Genomic DNA, 24,924 nt, shown 5'->3' with positions numbered 1-24,924 from the left:
TACCTGCCTTTATTCAATATATCCAATAGTTTAATGAAAATACTTTTGTGAACAGTTTGAATATTGAACTTTGAATCTCTTAGGAAAACACCCATTACACCATTTAAAGAGTATTCAGTGTGTGAGAAAATCTGCCTTTACTGAACATTAAGGACACACTGATACTAACTGATTCAACATTTATACAGATGTTAGTCAAAAAAATGTGGAATTAATATAATGGTTGAAAATAGGAAAGTGTAGATAAGTTAGAAGCATCAAAATTACTCCAATTACATGTGTAAACTTAAAATATATTATTGTAAACTTTAATTATTTTGGAAATCATTTCACAAAAGGAGGCAGTGGAAGAGAGACAGTGGTGAGCAAAGGCAGCATCAAATACAAGACCCGGCAGTCATCAGTGCATCTGAGCCTGGCTATATAGCAGGAGTCCTTGGGGTGTCCTGGGCATTACCACGGCTATGTACAGGGATGCACAGTGTAGCTACAGCAAGCTGGACACTAGCAAGAAGAGGAGGACCCACTTCAATCGAAGCAGATCTGAAAGAAGTGCTTTTGAGGTGACTGACAGATATATTGTGTGACGGAAAGATGATGAAAAATGACAATGAGATATCTATACTATATAGATATAGATATATAAAGAGAGAGCAGTAGATAGATAGGTGATGGGTAGGTAGGTATACAGACAGACAGGTCGATAGGTAGTTTGAAAGAGATAATAGAGTAAGACAACAGGTGGTTAAGTAGATAGACACATATAAACAAATGACAGGTAGGCAGATAAGCAGACAGGTGGGTCGTTAGGTAGATACACACACAGACAGACACATGTCATGTGGGGAAATCTGTCTAAAGTGCTCTCTGTCCAGGTATTTAAGTGCCCTTACTGCTTTCCCTTACCTTGTAACCATCCCCTCTTCCTTCATGTCCCCTTTAACAAACGTTTTGCCAATGAGGTGAAGAGAAGAAACTGGCTGAAGCAGAAACAGGTATCTGAAAGTGAACTGCAACTACTCAGAACCAAAACAGCAGGTACTTGTTGTCTTGTAAGAAGCCTCAGTAATACCTCAGCCACCACTCAGGCTACATCTATCACAGACAAGCTGACTCACAAAACTCTCCCCCAAAATTCACTTGTTCCTTTACTCAACGGATCTCTAAGGAATATTACTGTACTTGTGTCTTATGAAAATGCAGTTCACAAAATATTTAGAAAATGTCTTTAATGTTTCAAAACAACCTTTTTTTAATGTCAACCCTCAAATGCTATGGGCAAAGCCTCACAATATTTATGCATTAACACCACCAATACTTTACATCCCAGTCTAGCAGTGCTTTACACTGGCTTTTCCCCCAAAACCAGCCAAGGCCTTTAGAAAGCAAATGTTGTCACAGAACAATCTGTGACCAAAAACAAATATTCATCTTAGAGCATCCTTCTCTTCTCATCGAAATTATTACCATACTTGAAACTATGTGCTGTCTTAGGGAGTATTAGTATTACAACTAATACTCTTGAACACTATATGCTCATTATTAAGAGAACAATAAAATGAAAGGCAACGTGTCAGCAAATTGTAACATTTTTGGTTTTTATCTTTAAATAAATGAACCAATTAGAACTGAAAGTCAACAGGCAAGTTATGATGCCAAGAGACTCTGCTAAGAAGTTTATGAGGCTCAAAATCTCTCAGCTTTACTTTGTTAAATACACAAACACTGGATTACTAGGAAGGAAAAATATGTGCTGCAAGAAATTATAGTTGGCCATGCAAAATGGTGAAATATTTACACAAATCATATCCTCATTTTGCATGTTTTTATTGTAAGATGATGATAATTCTTTGGCCAGTATCTTCTCTAAATATTTAAGAAACACTTGGATTCGCTGCTGAATATTTTCCTACAAGACTCATAAAAAATGATTTGAATTAACACAAAATTTACATCAGGAAGCTTTTGTCACCAATGATGTGACACTAAATTACCTTCCCTTGATGTACTAAAGTAAGTGGACAGCTAGAGACGTGAGAGACCACAATTTTTTGTGCAAGTGAATATATAAGTTAGATAAAATTGCTTTATAATATGGATCCTAGGTGCTATGCATATATCTGTATCTGTTAAACATACTTTTAAATTATGGCAAACTGAAATTATTATCAGGTATTTTCTTAGGGTAGAGGTCACAACAAACATCGAATATTTATTTTCTGGTTCATTTTCCCAAGATTTAAATATCACGAATTAAATCATTCTTTGAAATGCAACCATGCAGAGATCTCATCATCCTCAGTCACTCAAAAGCTTTTAGCCACAGTCATCAATATGCACGTCATAAATAGCAATTGGTAATAGTTTAACATTAGCAAGGTTATAGCAAAAAAAAAAAATCAGAAAATTGTGAACTGAACATGTCATCTGCAGCATTCCTTGTCACTGTGTAAGAGTTATTTAAATACACTAGCCAAGAATTTCTTGTCTGTCCAACTTTGTGCAATGTTTCCTTCAAAAAACAAACCCATGCCTTTCTTTGGCTTCATTAAAAGTCATCTCACGCCCATCGTGTCTGCAGTCTGACTGCGCTGCTGCGGTGCTGGACCTGCACTCAGCACCCGCTTCACTCGCACCTCCAGGGAGCTCAAGTTACCTGACAGCAGCCAATGACATCTCCAAGGAAGACAGAAATATACATAAATGGTCTCTCCATGAAGAACAGTCAATATACTCACCTAACTGATATTACCCTAAATACATCCCAAGACCCAGGAAATAATCTACCTTCAATGCACCACCAAATAAGCATTATTCCATGGCTGTAATGAAAGAAACAGAGATCATTTACTTCAAACCTCCACCACATACGCCAGACAAAATAAAACTTCGTGTCTAAAATGACAAACAACTGACCCAAAGATGACACAATGAGATAGTGACGAGGCAAAACTTTGTTACCAATAATAAAGTATTGCTGAGTGTTCTGGGCTTGATAATTTAGCCAGGGCCTACCCAGATCACCCTGGAGAAATCTCCTGTCACCCATGGGGAGAGAATCACCCAGTTATAATTTCCTATTAAGAGTGCTCTATATGAAAGACACGGATAAAAACTAAAATAGGGCCCTCGCTGGTAGCGCAAAAGGTTAGGACGCAGCACTGCAAGCTAGCCACAGCCTCTTCAGGGCAAGTTCCATCCCCACCCTGCAGGCCACCTGTATGGCATGTCAGACCTCTCCTGACCCGCCCGCGGCTCCCCTCAGCAGTGTACTTCGTTGATCTGCCTGTTCTGCTCCCCACTCTGTCTCTGGTGAAGCCTCTCACTGCCCTGCACCTCTGGCCTATACCCCAGTTTGGTATGCACAAATAAATAAATCTTTCAAAAAACTAAAATAGTAAAAAAGTTATTTTCTTCCACACAAGTAATATTCTCGTTAAAGGAAAATACCTAGCTACTTTTCACCATCTATGATATAAATTACATATGTATTATATAAATGACATTCTGTCCATGTTCCTATTTAATTACTTAACAATAATCTATATTATCTGATTTAGCAATAACTTCTCAAGGGAAGGTATTTTTCACCTATTTACAGCCATGAAAATTAATTTGTAAATTATAATTTTCCACTTCATCGCAATGAAGGTTTAGTTAAACAATGATCATGAAATGTATAAGTGATGTTCAGTGCCTCCTATTAATTTTAACATTTAAAGAAATTGATGAGTCAGTATTTCTCAAGTAGTTTGAAACTTCTTCCAGAGAACTGTCAAATTTCAAGTATGTTTTTGCCTTCTGCCAATGACCATTTTATTTCTGTTGGCAATGAGGCAGTTTTCATAATTATTTTCAATTTTTCAGTGAAAATAAGTCTGAAAGACATAGTCTTTTCTCTATTCAGGACTACAGTTATTTTTCAGCAATGTAGTCTTCATCAACGGAAAACAATGGGAGTTTCAATTTCTTTCTGGTGCTAAAAATTTCAGAGTTAACAGATACTCCTCTCAATAGACAGATTTACTGAGTATTTCTTGAGTTTGTTGTTTGTTTCTTTTTCTCATTTCTTGTTGTGAATGAATGTGCCATGGTAATCAACACAACTCAGTGTAGAAAGGGTTATGTTGGTAGAATGTAACATAAAAATATTTTTTTTCTCTGAAAGAAGGGCTATAGTATGGAAACCTGCAACCATCATTTTTTTAGGCAAGAAAATATCTGCAATGCATTCGATGACAGTAATAACATCACTCATCAATAATTTCAAAATACAAAATCCTCCTGAAATAAGATAAACATATTAAATTATATTGTAATTACCTATAGACTGACAAATTACTGCTTTAAGTGTCTTCGATATAGTCTCTTGAGAGTCAATACAAAATTATCAAATCACAAGTATTTGAATTTATCGAACAAAACCAGTAGTATTTGCAGTGAGAAACTATTTTTTACTTCCGAACTTTTCTTACCAGTGGTGGTGGAAAATATCCCTTCAGAGTAAGCATGATGCATACATTTTAGACTTAAAATTGTATTTACTGCCTTCACTATATGATTTTTCTGAAACTACAAATCAGCATAAAGAGATTAACTACTGATTTTGAGGATGACATGTTATATTGATATGAACCATACTATTATGGATAATGCACAATAAAATCTAGAACCCCTGTATATTACCCATGTAAAAGCTCCAGCAACAGAACTGTTACACAGCCATAACAGGGGGTATTTTATACAAATGCTTCGTGAGACATGAAACTCACCCAGGTATATTTTTTCTTGTTATGCAGCTTTATTATTTATTTCATAACTGCACACACATTATGAAATACATTATATACCTAGAAATTATATCTAACCAATCCTAAGGTTTTTTTTTTTAATTTGGTAAAAGCAAAACAGTCCTAATTGATTCTGTACATAAGGAGTTAAGTTCTCCCCTTTGTAAGGATATCGAACCAACTTAACTTTCAGTCACCATCTATTCAGAATATAACTTTAGAAAACACTGCCTGCTTTTGCATTCTGCCAACTCTCTCCCTCTTTCCCTCCGCATGAAAATGTGGCCTAAGTAGGTGCAAGTCTTGTAGCCTAAACTCTACAGCAAGAAGAGTTGAGAGTAAACACGTAAAGAGACAAGAACTAACTTTGTCTACTAAACCTTCATGGTAAGTCACTCAGATTTGGGGACTATTTGTTACTGTGACATGGCCTAACAAAAATTCACTGAGACGTGAAAGTACACTGTAAGATTAAGGCTCTGTCTCTGGTCAATCCCCCCGCCACACACAAACACACACACACACACACACACAGCCCTCTGTCCTAAACCCCAGCTCTTGTATGCATAAATAAATAAAATAAATCTTTAAAAAAGATGTTACATGATACAACGATCAATCCACATCTCCCAGCCTCCGAACAGATTCACTTCATGGAATATGGGCAAGCGTGCAGACCCCAGAACATCGCTATAGGAGGTCCGTGGTGGTAAAGTGAGCACAGGGCTGAGACAAGAGCGGGACTGACAGCAGCACACATCACAGGAAAGCTATGGGGCAGGGGGAGACAGCACAGGTGTGCAGAAGTCTCAAGTCTGTGCCCAGGAGGGAGCGGGAGGGAGACATTCAACCAGAATCTAAACCCAAAGTCTACACCTGGAAGGCGAAAGAGGGAGGACAAGAAAAAAAGAGACGGAGTCAGCTTTCTACCCAGCCGTAGGTCCTGAGTGGTACTCCACGAGACTTCTGCGTACCCAACCAAACACACCCCTTTTTCAATCTAGCTTGAGTCTCTTTCTGCTTGTCATCATCAAACAAGCCCGAAGTATACAAGCCAGAAAGATTCATGCATTGAAATATTTCATTAAAAATAAAAAAAAAGCCCACAGTCACCGATTTATGAAGGAAAATGCTTATGATACAATTGAGAAAAATCAGAATGTGCTCTCAGCTGTTGAAAATGCACATACAGACCAGAGCATCAGATGGAGATTCAGCAGCCCTGAGCAGCACGGACGCGTCTCTCCACAGAGCTCACACCACAGCAGGATCTCTTTCGTTTCTGGTTTTTAACTAAGTAAATCAAACAATCCTTTATGTCTTCAGAATGGGAAGCCCCAAGACGTGTGTGTGCAGACACTAGAGATGAGGTCCGTGTGTCTATGATGTACTCAGTCAGTTTATCACCCACTCAAAGCCACCCGGACTGTATCAGTTGAAAGAAACGAGGTTTTAAATTATGCTTATTTTATATCTACCTGCAATGGAACAAGGGTTGCAACTAGGCAACATAAACACAGACATTAAAAATGTAAGTAAACAAGAAACAAACAGATGAAAGATAAAAAGGGAGAGAGAATATTTCAGATTTGCATGAAGAATAACTTCCTCCAGATCCATGTTAAATTCATCTCATCAAGATAGTTCTGCTGTCCCTAAGGCAGAAAAGACTTACTGTTGTATCAGCTTAACTCTCATTTACTGGGAATGAAAACTACACAGCCCCATGTTTTTTTCCTGAAGAGTGCTTGGCAAGATCTTGAAACTTTCTCCCTTATTTCATCATTTGGCTTCAAACATAAAAACTGTTTCAGAAATAGGTCCACTGCAAAAGGGAGCACTAGGAAATCATTACGTAATGAAAACATGCTTCATTTTTGATACAACAGAAAAAACCATATACTTCAAAGTGGATCTGACCTCAAGACTATTATGCCATTCAAATATCTGTCAACAAGACAGATTTGTTCTTACATCACTGAAGTAAATTAAAGGGCATACTTTATTGGCTTAAGCCAAGCTTACTGTCCCTTAAAAAAAAAAAGAAAAAAATGACATATTTTAAGATCCCTTTCTGCTCTAAAATCCCATGATAATGAGGAAAGGGAATCAGACTTAAGAAATTCCTACTAGCCCAGATTCAAATATTATACTCACTTTCTCTGTGATATACATGCGCTGAAGAGTGACACGAATAAGTTTTAGACATCAATGAAACGCAAAAGTCAAGGGAAATTACAAGCAAACCTTTGCTTCATTATGCACATAGCAACATTATTTAAAGTAGTATTATACGTATTTTAACAAAGTTTTACAATACATAGTTTGTCAACTAGTGCTTAAAAAAAAATAAAACTACAAGTAGCTGCTCCTTCTTCAATTTCTGCATTCCAGAAATTGAATTTGAAATTGAATTTATACATTCCTCCAACTCTTTGTTTATACTTTTGGCAAATATCTTCCTATCACTAAGTAATAATCTTTTCCTTCTTCATCTTTCCAGTTATACATATCACTCTTCTGATTTCCCATGTGGGAGCTTACAACTTCACTCTTTTATAATGCCAAGGACTTCTCCCCACCTACCATGCCACAGATACACACTACCTGAGCCCCTTCACACCAGTATTCTGCACCAAAATCACAGTCAGAGACTACATGGAGTTTCCATGGCGACTCTGAGACACATTCACAGCTGAGCCCACAGCGCACTACGGTACTGTGATACTACGACTCTGACCGTGCAATACTTCTAATTCTCTGCCTATTATCCTAACTTCTCTGGAGTTCACTACTGTCATTGGTTTTAACTGACCTATTTTTTCCATTCTCCTTATTAATGAGGACCCAAATATTCTTTCAATTCTTGAGTTGTTTAGATGCATAGTCTCCTTCTTAAAGACGGATCTCTCTGGACCTTCCTGAAATGCTTTAAATGTTGTCCACACACTTCTCAAGGCCGCATCCACCGCCAGTCTTCTCTCTGACCACCCCACCCCTATATCATACATTATACAAAGGTGATGGGGAGACACAAGGATAGCTGCAAGATGTCAGATCTCCTGGAGGAAAAGCACAAGAAAAAAATGAGTTTATCGGTCTAAGGGGTCATCACTTTGACAATGGGTGGATAAATGTCCACTCAATCATTTTTGAAGTGTTACAGAAGAGACTTATGTCTATATGAAAGAATGCAATTTTTCACGTTTAGGAGTTGGATTGTGTTACACTCAGCTTGAACTTATAAGTATAAATACCCTAAGAAAGAAAATATTAGTGTTATCAGTAACTCCTTTTTTTCCTAGGTGCATCGGATGGCTAAATGTTAAGACCTGGTATAATTTCATATTTGATAATATGAAATTATTCTGAGAAGCACAACCCCTTCTCAGAACAGTTTTCAGTTTCCAGGAGTTGAATCCACTATTAGTTTTAACCTCAATCAGCACCAACGCAAAGGAATCCTGGGAGAAACGGGTAACCACAGCATGCATGTGCGAGATTTGTGTTCCTTATCCACTGTCAGTGTCAAAACTGGATGTCCGGAACTCAGCGTTTCATATAGGCAGGAACAGCCCTGTGACATTTTCAAAACACCCTGACAGGTTATCATCTACCATCGCATTAGCTGCAAAACAAGCTACCATCGCATTAGCTGCAAAACAAGCCGAAGAGCACTAACTTTCTGGAGTTTATAGAAGAGCCAGCAGCCAAAGCCAGACTCCCCAGTCTTTGGTGCGACAGTCCCTGCTGTCAGCTGGCACCTGCACACGTCGAGGACTGCGTTCCCGTTATCACCATGATCACGAGTCGAATGATGGGGTACCTGCTGGAGACACGTGACGCCAGGCTATGTCAGTGTTGTGACATTGTTGGACCCCACAGGGAGGAAAGACAGACCCAGCTGGCCCCAGCCCACAGACCCCAAGTGGTGTACAGAGACCACCCCACATCTGCCAGCCCTCACATCATCACACACTGCAAAGGTGGGTAACTATCCGTACAGTTATCACCAACCATCTCTCTGTGCACATGCAGACTCCCCCTCCCCCTCTGCTTTTCTCTGAGTCTCTCATTCTGTCCACTTTCACTCCATGCACACACACCCACAATACTATCACCCACTCACAATTCTAAAGTTATCAATTTTACCCATCTATCTGTCCTCGCATTCCCCATGCTGATGCATCACTCCCATACCCCAAACACGCCTATGCAGTTGATATTAAGTGTATAAAAGGAGGTCATGTTATACAGGTTTCCATGAGGTCTGCTTTCCTCAGTAACATATTTTGGAAATTCACCCAAACCCACTCATTCTAAAGACTGTAATATTTCACGATGCTGACATGGCGCTGTTCTCCAGCCACTCCTCCATTTATAGGTGCTCCCTTATATTTTAGTTTTTTTGCCACCTGAAACCCACGATACCATATGTACGGGCTATTCATGCTCTAACTCAGCAGTGTTTTAAAGACAATATTGTTTCGAAATCCAAGTTAGTCTTGACAAATATTCTCCATGAGTGGTACAGAACTGAAGTCTTTGCTTTTTGCAAAAGTAGCATGTACTATTTTGAAACTTGAGAAAGGGAAATAGTAATTTGAAATATATAACTACATGTTGCTTAAGGCTTAAGTATGTCAATGTGGGATCCATGTGTGTGCCCACCACACTGGCTTTGATGGACTGGGCACTTACTTTCCTCCAGAATCTGTATGTGGAAACCTTCCTCCCCACCCCACCCCATGTGTGATGGTGTGAGCAGGTAAGGTCTTTGGGAGGAGCTTGAGTCAGTACCTTATAAAGACCCCCTGAGGGAACAGCAAGAAGATAAGACCTTGGACCTACGGACAAGGAAGCCAGCTCTCCTTACACATCCAATCTAGTGTCTTGATCTTGGACTTTCTGGCCTCTGATACAATGCAAACAAAGTCTGTGTTGTTTTCAAGTTATCTAGTTTAAAGAATTGCATTAGAGCAGCCAAAACAGACTAAAGCACTAGCAATGCAACCTAGGACCAATTTCTGAAATTCTCTGTCCTTGAGAATGAGGATTCTGCAGTTATTTTCTTCATAGAGCTTTGAAGAGCAAGTTAAATGTGACGTTCACACATGCAGGTAGCATGCCCCCAATAAACAGTCAGTGATACTCTGTGCAACAAGGATGTCCTCATTACAATGTTTTATGTGCGTGTCTTAGCCAGTGAAACTGCTTAGCACTGTTTTTTATTTTTTAAAGATTTATTTATCTATTCATACAGAACTGGGGTACAGGCCAGAGATGCGGAGGGTGAGAGGATTCACTAGAGACAGAGCGGGAAGCAGAACAGGCAGATCGATGAAGCACACTGCTGAGGGGAGCAGCGGGCAGGTCAGGAGAGGTCTGCCACGCCATGTGGTCACCTCCGGGGCAGGCGGGGATCGAACTCATGCGGAAGTGGCTTTAGTTTCTCAGTGCAGTGCTTAACCCGCTGCGCCACCAGGGAGGGCCCTGCTTAGCACTGTTTTAAAGTGACTGGAGATTTTGTTCAAAGTCTCTCCATAGAGGCAGAAAACAATTTTCAATGTTCAAAATAGCTTATGATTAAAAACTCATAAACCCCTTTCCCTAAAACTTCAATCCAATCCCCAAAGAGCTTGAAAGCTTTTAGCACACCCTCTAGGAGAGGAGAAAGGGTTATGAGGGCTTCCAGACAGGCTGCCCACTGGATGCCCCAGCACAAGGAGCAGACATTTTGTTTATTTCAGTTGCCATCGATCAAGCGGAAATCCAGCCACAAGGCTGCGCTTTTCTGCCTTAAATCTCAGATGTTCAGGGAGAAGTGTTACTCGGCATATGTGAAGGCACCAACAGAAGATGAACGTTTCAATAAAATAGTTCAAACATTCGAATTACAAGTGCAATAAAGAAATGCCGGTAAAAATAGGAAAAAAACACTTCTCTGAGGCTGACTTGCTGGTTTTCAAATGCTTAAAAATGCATGGTGAGCAAAAGACGTATCAAATTCTAGACCACTAATGAGAAGAAATTCATGAGTCGATTGCCGAGTCTTCCATAAAGTAGTGGGGTCCTCCAAGCTCCTCCTTTTAAGTCTCACCCCAAGAGCTCCGTGGCTTCCCCTTCCCCTGGAGCCTGGAGCCTGGAGCCTGTTCTGTGTGTCTTTCTTTGAGCGTGAGGAGTATTACTCAAACTCAATCGTGTGATTGTCAGCTGAAGCTTTTCAGACACAGGGAAGGGCAGGCTCTGATCGCCAATCAAGAGCCTCAGGTTCAAGCTCACTGCCTCTCACTAAGCACTCGGTCTGCCAACTGGAAAATAATTTGTTTGAGCCACTAAGGCTTACAGTTATTTATTCTTTATCCTTGATTTTACAGGGAGGCCCCACCACCACCGGTGACCCTTACTAAAAGCAGAGAGCATTGAAGAAGGACAAAATTCTGATGCTGTGCTTACTTTTAGCAACTGTAGTAAAGCTTTTCCAGGGCTGGCCCTTGATCCGGCAGCTCATGTAGGCTCAGCCTTCCGCAGTGCAAGGCAGCTTTAATCTAATTCTCACTTCATTTCCCCCCCAGCTTTCTCCTTAGGACAAGTCATCGGGAAGAAAAGGAAAAAAAGAAAAAGGAAAAGGGGGTGGGGGAGAAGGGAAGGCACAGGCCCGAGCGTGTCATAATACAAAAATGCACAGCTAATTACTGTGGCTGTAATTCTTGATCCAGCCAAAATGCAGGTACACAATTACTTTCCTTGGGGGCAGTCTCTGCTTAACCCCAGCTTCGTTTCACTACCTCTTCAGCACGTTCCCTCTGCTTCAACAGCAGTTATCTCTTGCCGGTAATAATGGACTTGCTACCCAAGAAGAAGAATCCCATGGAAGCACCCAGGTGAGGAGAGTGCCTGAGGCGGTGCCCCCAAAGGGCTTGGCATGGATCGTGACTTACTGGGAATCAGAAAAAGAAACCCAACCTATTTCTTTCTGGCTTAAAAAAAAAAAAAAAAAAAAAGACTTAAAAGATGTTTAGAATCACAACAGTGGACACACGGGATGCTGGCTGTCTGATTCACTTCCAAGTAACAGGCTTCGGAAATGGCACGATGTCTTCTGTGGGAAGGAGCTGACTGTTTTCGTAACGGACACACAGTATTTGGTTCAGGAGCGTCTACATGACAGTGGGGAGAGCTACTGGCCTGTGTGCTGAACCTAATCAAAGATTGTGTATGACTTCTCCACGCACCATAAAAACATGCCACTAGCAGCCACGCAACTTAAGAGAGCCTTTGCTGAATCAGGAGCATTGACTAAGCACAACTTCTGCTGTGACTTAGCCGAAAAATGTTTTAGGGGATATTCGCACATTTAAATTGACTGTGTATGTCCTACCCAAATTCCCCAGAGCTCCTTTTTTAGTCTCCACTTTGAATTAAGAATTACCTGAATTGCCACGTATGTCGTAGTCAGAGGCTAGAAAACCCTGGCAACACACTGAAAAGTATACAAGGTTTTGGCGAGGTAAAACCTATTCTCACCAACTCTGCATCCTCCCCATTGGCCCAAAGTGTCCCCTTCATGTGCCTGACTTTAACTCAGGACTGACCCGCATTTCATGGCCACAACCAGCCATTCTCTCCTCTCAACACAAGCATGTTAACTTGCAGGACCGAAAGAAAAACAAAAAAGCAGATCTTGCCAAATAGCAGGAAGAAAGTCTCACTGAAAATAACAAAATCCAGTTTTTGCCCCCCTTTCTCCAGTGGGCTCTTTTCAGGTTGTTTATTATTTGCTATTTATTATCATGCTTCTGGACCAACAGAGCTTCTTGTTGGGTGAGTACAGGCCTTCACAGTTCACAGGGAGAAGAGGAACTTCAGGGAACAGGCAGCACCCACGGGCGAGACTGTGGCTTGCAGACAGCTCTATACCAGCGGGTAAAGAGCCAGAGCAGCAAAAATTCACAGAGTCAGGGAGGGGCAGGAGGAAGAGGGAGATGTGGATGCTTATTCCAGCTGGCATTCTAATTTCTGAATGAATATTTTGCTTGTCATTGAGTGACCACTGCATTGATTTTTTGTCTTATAAGTACTGAAAAAAATTAGGTCAGAGTTCACATCCAAGAACTGAGACAGTGCGAGAAATAACAAAAAAATGTTCCAATTACATCTTCTAAGTCATGCTTGTTTATGCCTAAACCTATGATTACCTGATGCTTAGAAAGAGATGCAATGTAACAGAAAAATCAAGGACCTCCCAATCCAATAGAGAACATTCAAATCCTTGCTCTACCTTTATTAATTATACATCGTCAGACAAATGATTTAGCTCAGCTTTGCTTTCCTCTTATGTCACATTATGATCCTTGAAATCTGAAATCCTGAACATGCCCAGTTATGTCTGTAGCACCTACAATAGTGTCTGACATAAAAATAGAGCTCCATAAATAAATATTCATTAAAAGGACAAGAGAAAGAACAAACCTAATACTTTAAAAAGAGAATAAAGAATCAACCTGGTTTCCCCATCTATCAAATTATAAATGCTCTCAGATGTAACTATGACCACATAAATCAGACGGGTAGGAAAGATGGATGGATGGATGGACGGATGGACAGACGGACGGACGGACGGACAGGGATACAGGGAGGGAAGGAAGGAGGGAGAGGTGAAGTGAGGAATGGAAGGATGGACAGACAGATGCAGAATTACTTCAAAGAAAACTAAAAACAGATTCAACCTTTATGCAAATGTTAAAACGCCAATGCAGTATGAAAGATGTGCTAGATTCTGAATGTTACCCTAGAACCCCTAACAAGAATGCTTCCCCCCAAGCCTTACCACAAAAAGAAAAATTCATGTTTGTTTCGTTTTAAGACCCTATCAACTCGCTTCCAGTCAATTTTAAAGGTAGTCTACAAAGTAATGATTAAAGAGGCTCTTGCCCCCCCCCAAAAAAATGGCTAGTTGGTGACAGAATGGCTTCAACAGGTCTGTAACACAATAGTGACTTTTACTGTGTGACTTCCAGACTGTGCGGAATGTGTCATCAAACCTTAACTGGAAATGACTGAAACTCTCATTTGCATGTTCAGAGCCTGTAATGGCCAGCTCCTGCCTGCAGGCAGTGCTGGGGGTCACACTAAGGCAGAAAGCCTGCTGCACACCCCCTCTTCTGGGGCAGCAGGGAATGGGTTTCCAGCCATTCCCTGGGCCCTGTGGGCACCCAGATCCACATTTTCTAGAACATTCCGTTTCTAAGAGATTCCTGCAATTACAAATCTTCCTAGTTTTAACTGTCGGCAATTTTTAAAAGTCAAAGCAAAATCCCTTTGTGTGGCCCAAAGAAAGCACATTTTGACTTGTGGTTGACCAAAGCTCTGAAAGTTTGTGTTGAGTTTTGTTTTTGGTTGATGTTAGTCATCTTCAAAGGGAATAAGAGATTAGAATAATCATTCACAAGCCTGGTACCAACACCATGTAAGATGTCCAAAGCTATCTGTACAAGAGGCGCCACAAATGAAGGAACCATTTCCATTCCTCCTCCCTACCCCCATCTTCCCTTGGGTTCTTCCTCCCCTTTTCTCTCTTTCTCGCTTGCTTCCTCCCTTCTCCCTTTTCTCTCTCTCTACCATCCTGCTACTCTTGTGGCCTGTAAACTTGGTTTTCTCGAAAGTGTGCTTAAGAGAGATCGCCAGCCCTTGAGCGGGAAGCACCAGGTCTGCCTGCTTGCTAGGGGCACACCCTTACCTTGGGCCTGCGAAGGTCAGTAGGAAATAAAGACGACAGGCGCAACCATGTCAGGATGCCCTGGCTCACTGGGGAGGGGAGAGAGAGGAGGGAAGGAATGGAGGCAGGGGAGGGGTGTAATGGCAGAGGGACCCATCCAGGGTCTGCACAACCAAACAGCCCCATGGAGAGGTGAAATCCCAAACACAGGTCATCAAAAAGAGAACAAAAAGGCAAGAGAAACAAACCTGTGTCCCAATCTAACCAATTCTATTTAAATCTCTATTTTCCTACAGTCCTCATTCATTTAGCCCCACCGTGTGTCTGTGATTCCTATCAGGAGCTTCCCTTCCTCAAGGGGCGCCGAGATCTGCATGCGCCCGAATGCACAGCAATGCTAGAATAGCATGAGAGAGAGGCCACTACCACCCAAGCAGAGCAGCTCTATTAGCTGTTTCAAGATGTCTTCCTGGGGTGTCAGATGCACCAGGCATTCTCTAGACTGCTGCAGTCTGTGAGGCATTTCCATCCAGGCAGTGTTCTCCACATACCACACTTTCCATTTATAGTGTTTGCTTTTCTTAGTCCTTTGGAAAAAATTATATAGGAAAAGCAATGCATGTTTGCAATTAAATGGGATTGGAAAAGATTTATGTAGAGTAAAATGTGAAATGATATTGCATGTAGTATGCAATACTACAACCACTCAAACAACCTCCATACACATTCTCAAAAAGAAAAATGCTTTCTAGGAATGGAAAGCAAGATTCTTCAGTAAGAAAGGTAGCCTTCACATTCACAAAGAAGGGGTTAAGCATAAGAAAATGAGCAAATGCTACATGATTTTTTACTTAAGTTAATATTTCTTTGCAGCTTTATTAGACATAAAGAAATTTGACATCCAAGAAAAAATGAGATAGTATGCTGTCTGTCATCAGTAAGCATCTGCAAGCTCATTTCTGGAGAGCAAGCATTATTTCGATACTCAGCCATATAAAGAGAACTAATAACGGCTTCTTTCCCACAAACAGCTTAAAATCTAGGTAGGGCAGGCAAAAAAGAACATGACATGAATCACCAACTTTTTAGAGTAAAGGAAAACACTCCTTGCAAGGGGGTTGTATTATAGAGCTAGTGGAGAACAAGGTAGAACTCAGCCTCTTAAATCCTGAGGTCCTCTCTGTTAAGTGTTACATGAAATAGTCCAGACTATGCATTGTAATCATTTAGTTTCATGGAGAAATGGGATTTTTGTTGGGTCTTAAAGGATTTCTCAGAGGCTCATGTTCTGAGTGATGGGAATGTGGACCAAAAATGGCTTTAGCTGATATTTGAACTCCCTAGGACTGCAAGCAAAAATTGCAATATATTTCTGTTTTCTGGGAAATTACTGTAGCTTTTATCAAAGTCTCAAAGAACCCTTAAGGCAAAAAAGAAAAAAATTAAGATTCATAATAAGGTAGAGATCATAGACAGCCACATGTAAATGGGGAAACACAAGTCACTTAAAATTTGTAACCATCATGAAAACAAATATCACCAAAAGAGGAGAATACATTGTAAACACTTGGGTGAAAAAACAGAGGTACATCAGAAGGAGACCAGATTACAGAGGGTCTACAAAAGCCCTAAAGGTGAGGTTAGTATTACTGAAAGTAGAAATTCCCTTACCAGTTCAGTCCTACTACTAGTATAATTCAGTAAACTGACAACTTTGATAATGAAACAAAGGTATTTTTGATTTATGAGATATAAAAAGAACTTTGACATCGAGTTTTTAACCCTGCAGCAACATAATTACTCATAGGCTTAAGAGTCCTTTCTTCAATTTAAATTATGATATTTTGAATTTCTGCATTGCCCTTCAAGTGCATTCAACACTGAAACATACATGTTCCTATAAACCAAATGCAATGGATAAAGACATGTTGGAGGGTCCCTTGATAAAGCTTGGGCCTGTCTATGTACACAAGTGTCAACTAGCCTGGTAGAGGGTTATGTGCTGTAACCAGTCCCAGGATAAGTGTAGTTCAGGACCATTAACTGGTCATTAGTCTTTTTTTTTTTTTTTAAACTGGAGAGAGACTCTGAAGTAGAGCTCTTTGGTATTGTGTGCAAAAGAGTTTTGGAGAAGATGCTACAAACTTAAATTAAAAATCCAGCCAGACCGGACCCCTGGAATATAACCTCCTCAACAGATCTGCCTGGTTTCCATCCTGAATCTCTCCCCTAGGACTAAAAACAGGGGAAAACACAGGGAGCCAGTTAGGGCCCCTGCACCCCCTGCACATTCTGCATAAGCGAGGTGCCCTTGCGTCTCAGCCATGGGGACGGCAACTGGGGACTGGCCCACTGACAGTCACCCACCTGGGGACTCCTGAGATTCCAGAACAGTAGCCACATCCCAGGAAAGCAACACATAACCTGTGCTAAGCGAAGTCTTCTTTCCAGCAATTAATTCTCAGAAAATCATGTGCCATAAGCCGGTCCAGAGAACATCCTGACATTTCTAGAAATTCATGGCTTTTCTCTTTTGCTGCAAGGGGTGTGGCATGCCTGTGCCAGGCCCACAGTGGCTCTGTGCCTGCAGCTAAGGCTATGCAGGGGAGAAGACAGAGCTGAGAAAACTGCAGAGAAGTAGAGCTGGACCCTGTTCAAACTGTTCTAACCATGCATGTATTATTTAGTAAATTAATTACTCTCCCGCTCCCAGAACAAGAGCTAATTATTCACTTAGAAATTAAGTTTCTTGTCTTATTTGAAAGGTTTCCCTCCCACGGCCCTCCTGCCTGTCTCTGGCCAAGTTCCGGTTAGTGTGGGTTATTCCAGACCACTGCAAGAATGGCTGCCATATTCCTGACAAATGTCAATCACAGTGTCTTGGGCTACCCCGCTGCTCACAACAATCTGAACCGCTTTCCCAGGAAGGCCTTAGCATGGCATCTTTGTTCTGTTTTCAGATAAACAGATCCAATTCCTCAACAAACAGACTGCTACAGTCCTTTTGATAACAGTGCAATAATTCAAAACAAATGATTCTCGGCTTTGATGATAGCACTTTTATGGGTCATGAAGAAATCCTCCCACCAACATCTGTTTGATTTTATCTACTTGAACTTTATCCTCCAGTTGAAGATTTATAAGCTGAAATCATCCCAGCCTATTAAAGTCAAAGTAATGTTCAAGCACTGAGAGGAGATTGGAAGTGCATTTCCTAGTCATCTACCTTTGAAAAGCTGTTGTGGTCAAAAGAATATCAAAAGTTTGCAAGATTTTATATTTGGCTGAACATGAACCAAGAGTCCGTAACAGGGACCTTAGGAATGTGGAAACGTGTGCACTTCAGGAAAAGTAAGTTATTTACGGAATCATTTAAAAGATGATGTGAAAAATACAGAGGTTGTTTACATTATCGTCTGTTTTCTTAGTCAAATCCCTATGGGTCAAGGAAATGCAATCCAGATTTCTCTCTCTCTTTTTCTTCTCCCTTAATTTCCTTATAGGATACAAAATTTTAAATGACAGTTTAAATATTCTTTAAACTTATTACCCTCAAACACAAAGGATGTGCAGAAATTCTAATTTGATGAAAGGAATGAACAACCAGGGTACAAGAGGCCAGGAGCCAGGAGTCAGGGACCCTGAGTGCAGATCACAAAGCCTCGGTCAACTCAGTAGTTCGGTGAATAACCAGGGGACATGGACTGGCTCTGGTGCGCGCATGCGTGCCAGCGTCCTGTGGGGAGCAGGTATGGGGCTGGGAGTTCTTTGCTCTGTATCCTCTATACAACTCGCTCTGCCATTTACTAGTGGGGAGGGAGTACAAAATCATACTTCTAGTTTTATCAGCTTTTCACATCACCCACGTCTCAAATCTTTGCTTTGTTTACAATTTTACATTTATTTACCTCCTTCCCTCCCCTCACTGTCCTCTCACCTCTGAGCTCTAACCAATTGCCTCCCACTTACCAGTCATGGTGTGGTGCAACCAGTGAGTGCTGCACAGGTTTTCCAAACTAATCCAGTATTTAACGACAAGTTATCCATATTTGGGTGCAATCAGGAAAAGGGGCACTGAGAGAATCTTTTAAAAGATTAAATCCGGCCCTCCCTGGTGGCGCAGCGGGTTAAAGCACAGCACTGAGAAACTAAAGCCACTTCTGCATGAGTTCGATTCCCGCCTGCCCCGGAGGTGACCACATGGCGTGGCAGACCTCTCCTGACCCGCCCGCTGCTCCCCTCAGCAGTGTACTTCGTCGATCTGCCTGTTCTGCTCCCCACTCTGTCTCTGGTGAAGCCTCTCACCACCCCTGAGCCTCTGGCCTGTACCCCAGTTCTGTATGCGCAAATAAATAAATCTTTAAAAAAAAAAAAAGATTAAATCCACCTCCATTTCCAGATATAGATACTATGGCATTATGGTTATTAACGCCATCTGAAGGAAAGTAATGATTATTCATTCTGTGAAAAAATTCTTAGTAACTATTACGCCACCCAGTGTGTTACCTAGTTCTAACACACACTGAAAAAGAAACGAATCCTGTATCTGAGCTTCTAACTCAGAGTGTGCCATGGGGGAAGGAGATAGGAAGTAACTGCAGTCCCCATACTAATAATCACCCCATCTTACATTGGCGAGGCGATCAGTCTCTAAGCAAGAGGTCTGACTTAGTGATGTCAGGAATGATTTCCTGAGCTAGTGATCCGAGCTGAGACTGGAATTAACCAAAGAAGAGACAGAAAAATAGGGAAAGACCACACAAAGGCCCTGTGGCCAGGAAGTATCCGTGACTGGCAGAAAGGTGGTTTCATCTGGCTGTAGCAGATAAAGGAGATGGGCAATGCGAGGCTGGCAGAGTGAGTGGCATCGGGTCACGCCTAACTCTTCATCTTCAGATAAGTGTTTATCCAAAGAAACAGTCTGCCGCAGACAGTGGGTCCAAGAGCTATGCACTGTCACGTGCTGCCGGGCCTTCAGGAAGACACAACTCTGAGCCAGAAACCACATGCCTAGGGCTAGAGTGAGGTGGGCAGAGACAGAGACCACGGCAGGCTTGGGCTATGACAGAGCAAAATGCACAGATGGAGTGATGGATTGAAAGGGGGTTTTCAGACGACGGAGGTGTGATGACCAGCTTTCTGAGCTGCAGAGCTGGGTGGACGTTCACTCCACTGACCAAGATAGGACACCCTGAAAGATGACCATGTCTGAGAGATCATGAGTTCAGCCTCACACATGCTGATTTTGAGGTGTTTTTGAGATATGCAAGAGAGGATGTCAAGTCAGTATAAGAACCAGATCTGGACTCAGAGGCTTCCAGTTCCTTCCAATGAGCTCCAACATCACCTTCTATTCACATGCAGAATAACAGTTCATCTTGTTTGCGTTTACTCTGTTAATAGGACACAACACTCAGGATAAATGATGGCTAACATGGGTCATGATTATGACCCATGATCTTCAGGTTGTGCTGGTTCTAATAAATCTCTAAAAATGTTAATAACAGTTATTTGGCTTTAATTCTTGGAGATGATTTGTAGAATTTTCTGCAGAACCTGAACTTAACCACAGATAACTGCTAAAAAATGTAAATGATATGACATCTGTCTTTTAGCAATTAAATTATTTATTGAAGTACTCCTGGAAATAGGTCCTTTAACAAATAAATTGCACACATGGACATCTATATTTTCTATGTGCATAACTTATCTGTCAACACAGTAGTATTCAAATATTAAAAGAACACACAGATTTAAGGAACTGTTATTTGTAGTAGAAGATACTGCATCTAATTCTGAACCACTACATACCTCTCCAACGTCATAGTTTTTTATCCTAATTTCCCTATACATCAAAATAAAGACTTTTTTCCACCTCTCTGATATAAACATGACAGGTAAAGGCACAGAGTCATGTCACTGAGGCTGCTCCTCCTGCAGTGCCCTGGCTCCACGCCAGTGTCTGGAGCTAATCAACCACACATCTCTTATCACCTCCGCCGACCCCCTGCTATCTACTATTTATTTGAAAAATATGAACATGTGTCTCACTCCAAGTTTAAATCCTCACTTTGCTGAGGAGAGACTAGTGTATTTTGTCATAGCCACAAATTTCAGTAGGATAAAATGTGTGCATGTATGCATACATACATAGGTGTGTACATATGCATATATGATCATCCAATTTCATACTGCTTTAAGCGGAAAATAGACACTGTACACATATTAGAAATACTGGCCTCCAGAAAGGAGGAGGAACATAAGGCCATCACTGTCAGAGCGCTTAGACCCCTTGTGCACCCAGTCCCCGTTGGAAAGCACCTCTCTTTCTAAATCACAAACATGCTCATGCAGATTTTCCATTTACAACAGAAAAAAAAATTCTGGAGTCAAACATAATAAAACAAAAGTTATGATGACTGGAAAAGTAGAAAAGAAAGGAATGTGTTACGTGAGAATAGTGTAGCTAAATCCCCAAGCATATGACTACAGGCAAAACCTTAGAAGTTCTTAGGCTGATTTATTATCTCTCCTCATAGTGACCTGAGAGCCATTATGCCACTTCAGGGCGCTTCAGGTTTCCAAATCCTAAGAAGTAGGTAATACTGTGGTCATCGGCTCAACCAACAATGATATTACATTTATTTCCAATTTCCCTTTTCCATGAATTTTATGCCAAGTGGGTAAGCCTTTCTTGTGGACCAGCAGTGAACAGCAATGAGAAAGCAGTTCCATTTCTTGGGAACATTTGTGACATTCCTTTTTGAGTTGAATGTCTCTGGAATGGCTGAGCAATGGTTGCCACCTCTCAGGATTTTTTTTTCTGCTTTTTTTTATACTTATGAGATAAATTTTACCCCTAATTTCTGAAGACGAAACCAGTTCAAGGATCTAACCCATTTAAATTTTGTTTGTTGAGGCTTATTCATTACTTCTTTGGGCCTAAGCAATGAGTTAACACTAAACTCTCGAACCTTAAACTTGATGTTCAGTCCCAACTTATTAGTACAGATCTCAAATTGAAATCAATTTGAAAAATATGAAATTCATTTAGTGAACATTTAAAATAACAAAGATTTAAGTGGCACATCTTCTTGCCTGGCTGATGATTTCTAGCTTCCCTTACACTAAGAAAAAAGCATTTTATGTAAATGAATTCAGAAACATGTACTACAAAAATACAGATCTAATATGCTCTGTCCTCCTATAAAGATTTCTCTGAATGTATTTGCTGAGTGTCCTACCAGAACTCTCTAAGCATATCCGATCTTAACATCACTAAGAAAACATTCAAAACATCTAAATTCAGAAGCCCGAATAAATTTCTATTTGTAAAACTGTCAAAGTTCACTGCTGTTTAGAATCTGCATCCAAGCTCTTAAGAAGTGAACTAAGCTACTTCATTAATACCTAAAGGAAAATTTTGAGTCCACATGAATTTTCATTTTTTTACTTATTTTCATTATTGACAAATCATTGTTTTATAACAGCGGTCATGTTTTCACAGTACAGTATTTCTCCCTTCAGGTTTGGTCACCCTAGTTGAACTTCCACCATCAAAGCACCTATAGTAAGGGCTTGAGTTTATAAATTTCCCTCTGACCTTTGTAATTACAAATTGTGATTTGAAGTTCTTCTTAAAACAAATTTCTCAAATTAACATCCAGTGCCTAGCCACAAAAACAGACCTGCTGTTTTCAGTTTTCTTCCATCTTGCTTCAGCAAAGTTAGCATGAAAATCATCTGAAATGCGAAGAGAAAGCTGGTGACTCTCCAATTCTTGATTTGACTGAGTGCTCAGTTCATTCCCAGGAACAGGCCTGGGTGACCCTACCACCCGACTCAGCTTCACATGTGAAAATGCTGATGGTGGGCGGGCGTTAAGGGGCCAGCACTAGGCTGTCGAACCAGGCCTCTTCCATGCAAAATTCTCTTGACTACCTGGAAGTTGAACTCACACCCTTAGTATTTTCTGACTAAATGAGCAGCTCAGTTCAAATAATTTAAATATTCACTCAGTATCAAGCATAAGTGTGTGTGTGTGTGTGTGTGTGTGTGTGTGTGTGTAAATATATGCAACCCTTAAAATTCTGGTATTGAAAAAAATCAGTGTTGAGCCTCATTACTTCACTACAAAGATTTTCAGCACAGAAATCACCTTACATCAACAACAACAAAAGACTACAATTGCTGTGCTGATATAATTACACTTTCATTCATGCTCTCTCATGTCCTGTGGATTTGCTTTAAATCTGCTAGACTTGGGAGGCCTAATGTCTAAATGAGATACATAGAAAAACAGAGGCAGGCAGTCACAGCCACATAGTCCATCACTGTCTTCAAGCCTCTCATACACAACACAAAAAAATTATTTTCTACTTTTTTTTTCATTCCTAACAGTAAAATTCTATAGAAAAAAGCAAAGGCTAAAAGAGAGGTATTTATCCTTTAGTGCACTGCAGGACAATGAATATATCTAAAGTCAAAACAATACATGTGCTAATGGCAATCTTAATAAGCATCGAAATTGCACGACATGGTCTGAAACAGTATGAGGACCGATATATAATAAAAATACCATTAAGATGCTTTAGGCCAAATCTGAAATAGTATCTTTAGTCATCTGAACTAACAATATGGTTTTGGAGAGGTTGCCATGGATGGAAAAAAAAATGCTTAATGCCAGCAATAAATAACACAAATGTCTGTGGCTAATATCCTAGATGGTGCAGCATGAAACGCTGACATCATTTAGGGGCTTATCAACCTTGTTACCCTACTCTATCATGCTTCATTTATCAACTCAGAGTAGCTGTAGTCCTATAGTTCTTTTCTATCTACATGCATATCCTTAAGTATAGTATTTATAGTGCAAGAGCAGTATGTATTACATATAATTAAGTAAATGATGCCAATTTTGTCTAAACATTCTACTCATAAAAAGCAGCTTTATTCCTTATGAGAATTACTGTAAATTTTTCCCTGTCATGTTCCAAATTCTGAATTTCACAGAATATTACATCATATCAGAGAGTGTTAGATTTTTGCCTATTTCCAGGATATTACTTTAACAGTAGGAAAACTATAGTGTAATTAAGATAGCAGGAAAGCTAAGCCCTAGAAATGGCTGGCCATTTACTGCTTTCATAATCACTGAATTTAGGATTTCTCTGTTGGCCTAGGGGTTAAATCTCAACGCTAACATCGCTATTGCCTGAGTTCTATCCCGGTACAGCAGACCTCTCCTGTCTCACTCACTGCTTTCCTCAGCAGTGTATTTCAGTAGATCTGCCTGTTCTGCTCCCCACTCTGTCTCTGGTGAACCCACACACACACACACACACACACACACACACACACCAATCTCTCACCTACCCTATGCGTAAATAACCTTAAAAAAAAAAAAACACTGAGTTTACATAAAGCCCAACAAATGATGTCTTACACTCTTCTTGAGTTCTGAATCAATAATACATGAGCTATGGACTTTAGGCAAAAGAAGGGCAAGCGATCATTTGTATTACTTCCAAGGTATCTGACATTAGAGACTGTGGTCTGCAGATAGATAGGTTTCTTCAAAACTGCTACAAAGTCTACCCACCCATTGACAGCCGTGCAACCACATGACTCTCTAAGCAGACACTGCTCTGATACAGCATGGCACTGAGAAAAGAGCTCCAGATGTATGCTTTCTGCAGGAATCAGGAAGGCTCCACTCTCCTCCCAATGAATCGGTGCAACCTTGAGTCTGGCGTCGATCAACAGAATACCACAGAAGAAAGGTGAGGTGAGTTCTGAAACTGGATCTCAACATGACTGACATTTCTATTTCACCTCCTTGAATGTCACCACCTTGTAAAGAACCCCATGCTGGTGAAGAAGATGCCATTGCACTACCTGCCACCTTCAGCTGGGATTGCCCGGTTCATACACTGGATCATTCTTCAGAAGTTTGGTGTCCAGGGATGACTCTGTTCCAGATTGTTCTTTCTGATTAAAACGAACCTTCCCCCTATTATGAGTACACAACGAAACTCCTTGTATTGCTTAACCATATTCACAGTATGCTATCTAACCAAACCCAAAGGTACGTATCTGATTCCAACCTTCACCCCTTAGGAAGATACAGCTATCTGCAGAGATTTCACCCGCACGCAGGTCATGGGAGACAGCTCTCAACAGATGTGGAGTCAAGTTTGTTCCAAGTACTACTTTGCATACTGAATAATCTACCCCCATTTTCAGAACCCATCGAAGATGCAAGACATCTAGGGGCGCCACCTTATGATGCTGGCAGTGTGATAATCTTTGTCACCCTGTACAGCGGGACTCCAAATCTGGAATTGGTGCTGGATCATCCTGTTCAACAGTGTGACCAGGCAGAGGGAAAGAAGCCCAGCAGACAGCTGCCACAGG

The sequence above is a fragment of the Condylura cristata genome, unplaced genomic scaffold (assembly GCF_000260355.1).
Source record: "Condylura cristata isolate star-nosed mole 26May11 unplaced genomic scaffold, ConCri1.0 scaffold00021, whole genome shotgun sequence".
NCBI lineage: Eukaryota > Metazoa > Chordata > Mammalia > Eulipotyphla > Talpidae > Condylura > Condylura cristata.
This window is presented reverse-complemented; position numbering follows the sequence as displayed.